Below are 4846 nucleotides of genomic sequence, written 5' to 3'. Positions count from 1 at the left end.
GGGGGTTGGGGAGGAGGAGGGGGGAGAGGAGGGGGGTTGGGGAGGAGGAGGGGCAGGGGGGGAGGCTGAACGGGCCGGGCCCGAGACTTCGGGCAGGGCCCGTCCCCAGCACCAGATTTACAGGTAGGTGGCGTCGGGTCGGGAGCGCTGGTCGGGTCAGGGAGGGAGAGGGAGAGGGAGATCAGGTCAGGTCCGGGGGGGGGGGGGGGCGGAGCGGGAGTCGGGTCGGTGTCGGGGCAGGGGGGGGGGAGTCGGTTCGGTGTCTGGTCCGGAGGGGGGGGGAAGAGAGCGGGAGTCGGGTCGAGTCGGGAGGAAGCAGGAGCTGGGCGTGGGAGGAGCCTTATTCATGCAGCCCCAGTGAGGCCATTCGGCCAGGGCTCGGGGCTGCGTGCGCCCCTCCCACACAGTTTTGGGCACCCGGAGCTACTGCACACGCGCCCACTGTAGCGCGCATGTGCAGAGGTCCCTGCACTGTTTTCAGCGCAGAGACCTGGCTCCGCCCCCTACAGCTCCTGCTGCGCTGCGCCGAGCTGCAAACGACCTGCAGGGAGCTGGAGAATCTGGAAGTTTTTTTTAGGCGCACTTTGTGGCGCGAAAAACGGGCGTCCAGGTCGGGACTGCGCCGTTCTAGGCGCGGCTCGAAACTTGGGGCCCATAGAGTGGGAAGATTGAGCTGAGGGTTGCTGCAAAATGTTTGGGGGTCGGACTCTATTTTAATGTCCATTGCCGTATAGGTTTTGTGTGGGTGTGTACATTTTATGTTCTAGACTAAGCATTGTCTGATGTCATGTTTCAAACTTCTGTAACCAAAATGTTAGCCACATATATTGTGTATTACTATGAGATTTGCAAGAGCCATAAAATGAGATTAAAAGTAGTACACTCTTCTGTAATATCCAAGTAAAACATTTTTATAATTCTAACAGCTTTAATTATCAAAAATCCATACACTTCAACATTGCCTATTTGCTGCAGTTACAGTAGATTATGATTCAACCCATTATAGTTTATTACAACATGTTAGAATATAATAAGAAATAGGAGCAGGAGTAGGCCAGATGGCCCCTTGAGCCTGCTCCACCATTCAACTCCATTTTCCCACCCAATCCCCATATCCCTTGATTTCCCCGAGAGTCTAAAAATCTATCGATGTCAGCCTTGAATATACTCAATGACAGCGTATCCACAGCCATTTGGGATAGAGAATTCCAAAGAGTCACAAGCCTCTGATTGATATTTCTCCTCATCTCTGTTTAAATGCTGACCCCCCCCTTATCCGAAGACTATGCACCCTAGACTCTCCAGCCATGGGAAACAGCCTCTCAGCATCTACCCATTCAAGCCCTCTCAGAATCTTGTGTGTTTCGCTGAGATCACCTCCAATATTCCCCTAGGGTGTGCGGGCAAGTGGTCATGTGGCCTCACATCAAAAAAGAGCTCCCGCGCAGGCTGCGCACCAACTGTTGCCAATAGAAAAGATACTGTACAGCAAATTTAAAGGGACCGTGCATGAAAAAAAATTAGAGGCAGCTTTGATCACCTCTCCTAGGTATAGGCCCATTCTACTCAATCTCTCCTCATAAGGCAAACCTCTTATCCCAGGAATCAATCAAGTGAACCTTCGTTGCACCCTCTCTAAGGCAAGTATAATATTCCTTGGGTACGGAGAGCAAAACTATACACCTTACTCAAGGTGTGATCTCACCAAAGCCCTGTACAATTGCATCAAGACTTCCTTACTCTTGCACTCTCTTCCCCCTTGCAATAAAGGCTAACATACCATTGCTTGCTGTACCTGCATACTAACTTTGTGTTTTGTGTACAAGGACACCCAAGTCCCTCTGAATAACAATATTTAAAAGTTTCTCACATTTAAAAAATACTTTTTTCTATTCTTCCTACCACAGTGAATAATCTCTCATTTCCCCACATTATACTCCATCTGCCACCTTATTGCCCACTCAAATAACCTGTCTATATAGAAACATAGAAAATAGGTGCAGGAGTAGGCCATTCGGTCCTTCGAGCCTGCACCACCATTCAATAAGATCATGGCTGATCATTCACCTCAGTACCCCTTTCCTGCTTTCACTCCATACCCCTTGATCCTTTCAGCCGTAAGGGCCATATCTAACTCCCTCTTGAATATACCCAAGAGGGAGTTAGATATGGCCCTTATGGCTGAGAGTCCCTTTGCAGACTCTCTATGTCCCCCTCACAGCTTTCCCACCTAGGTTTGTATCGTCAGCAAAGTTGGATACATTACAATCGGTCCCTTCAACTCAGTCATTAATATAGATTGTAAATAGCTGAGGCCCAAGCACTGATCCTTGCAGCACCCCACTATTCACGATGGGTAAGTGCTGTCATAAGTTTTACCTGTAAATCACCTGAGGTTTTTCTAAGCCGTTTAAAGATACTCATTTTAGTTTCTTTCATGGTCCTCTGTCCCCTGTTCACTATATGTAATATTTTTTTGAAGTAGATAGGATTGAAGGGATTTTTTTCTGTGGCAGGTTTTTCATATGTTGATGCTGGTGAAATTGGTGAGGTTTGAGGATTTTTGTCAATCCTTTGACTAACTACTTCCTATGTAAATAATCGGAGACTGGAAGTGTAATAAAAAAACACATACTCTAGAGCTTGATTCTACTGACACCAGAGATTTTGGAGTAGATGAGCTCCACAGAAATCCATTGCCACCTTGTCTTATCCACTGAAGTAAGTGGAAGACAGACAGACAGACCTCCAGGAAGGAACCCAGTTGGGCTGAATATTTATAAAGGCAAAACAAAGCCATCTCCATGACAGCACTTGCTCACTTACATTCTTCCTTTAAAGGTCTTCAGTTTGCAACCTCTGACATATTTAGACAGTATGTAAATGATTGGCAATTTGTCATTTCATAAGTGAAGACCTGTGACCTAGAAGCCAATTACAATGAAGTACAAAAGGTATTCCTAGTTACTATGTTTATCAACATCTCTTCTGTGCAATGAAAAACACATTAATATATTATGCAAAGAATGAAATGGATGAAACATTATTTTTTAATATCTGAATAATTATATTGCCATCTGTACACATGCATGTTGTGGAATTTTATGCATTTTGAAATAAACTCTTCCTGAAGGCATTTTCTGACCGTGTGGGGAAAATCCATAGGAGCATTATCTCTTTATGGATTTGGAGCTATTTAACAGTAGTGATAATATGCTCGCTCTTGCCGAGCAGTTGTGTGAATATAATGGGCTTCATTCTCCAGCATGCAGCAGTTCATTCAGCAAAACATTTTTGAAGAAACTTATTTTATCAGTTTGTTTAGTTTGTAAACTTTCTTTACAAAAAATTAAACTTAATTTTTGACTTCTCCAAAGTCATTGACTTCATGTTCTTATATCTGCTGTTTATCATTTTTGTCAGTTGGTGCCTTTGTTTCCCATTGGTGGACACTTAAATGAATAGTTGATGATGATGTAATCCTTTATTTTTTTAGAAGTGTAGTCTGTGAATAGCTCTCTCAAGATGTCTTTCTCTAGAAATAAATCCCCTACCTCAAAACTGACTCCGCAAGTTTCAACTCATTGCTAAAAACATAACTTCAGGTAAGATAAACAACTGAGTACAGGTTGGAGATAATCTGAAAAATGATTTTTTTAAAAAGACCGCCAGTTAAGTCAAATTCAATATAAACTCTGTTGAATCTTCCAGAAGCGCCTTCATGTCCTCCAGTTAAATTTGAAAGACCACTGAACCTCATTTCCATAGTCACTCCAGTGTCAAATCTTACTAAAGCAAATGTAGTCAGAAACTAAGCACTTTTTCTTAGCATTGATACCTGGCAGCAGAGATTAATCTTGGTGATTGCACTAACTTCTATATTGGTGCTTGTCAAATTTAAACTGGAAGTGCAATTTGCAAAAATTTCACCTCCACTGAAGCTGCAAGATTTGTCTTTGCGGGTTAATGCTGCATTTAAAAATGCATCATCAGCTAATGACTCACCAATTTTAGTTTTGCCACAGAAGAAAGCTTTAGTGTATCATACTAAATTACATTATTACAGGCATAGGTTCTTTACACGCCAACAACTTGCATTGATATAGTGCCTTTGTTGTAAAAAAGCTCTACTGCGCTTCACAGGAGTGTTTCGGGGCCCAAGGATAGCACGGGCCAGCCTACACTACGATATGTGTGCACACTCGGTCCGTGCAGCAGAGCAGGTCTCCAGTCATCTTGGGTAATCCTTGCCACTGGACCAAGACCTAACTCTTGTCAAGCCTGTGTGGTGGCTGGTGTGCAATGGCCACCTTCATTGGAACACCTGTGAACTTATCTTTTTTTGGCGCGGAAGCAAGTCATTCTCGTTTCAAGGGACTGCCTATGATGATAAGACAAAATTTGACACCAAGCCACAGATATTAGGACAGGTGACTAACAGCTTGGTCCAAGAGAGAGGTTTTAAGGAGTGACTTAAAGGAAGAGAGAAAAGTTTAGGGAGGGAATTCCAGAACTCGGCAGCTGAAGATACCGCCGGCAATGGAGGGATGATGAAAATTGGGGACTCTCAAAAGGCCAGAATTGGAGGAACACAGATCTGAGGGATGTAGGGCTGGAGGAGGTTACAGAGCGAGGAAGAGGGGAGGTCATGGGGGGTTTTTGAACATCATAACTTTCATGAAGTTTGAAATTGAGGCATTGCTAGACCAGGAGCTCAGGTAGGTCAGTGAGCACGACAGTGATGGGTGAATGGGACTTGGTATGAGTTGTAATACCATAAACAAGTGAGGAGGATCGTAACAGACTTCAGGAGCACATAAACAGACTGGTGAAATAGGCAACACAT

The sequence above is a fragment of the Pristiophorus japonicus genome, chromosome 1 (assembly GCF_044704955.1).
Source record: "Pristiophorus japonicus isolate sPriJap1 chromosome 1, sPriJap1.hap1, whole genome shotgun sequence".
NCBI lineage: Eukaryota > Metazoa > Chordata > Chondrichthyes > Pristiophoridae > Pristiophorus > Pristiophorus japonicus.
Note: the sequence above shows the minus strand (reverse complement) of the source record.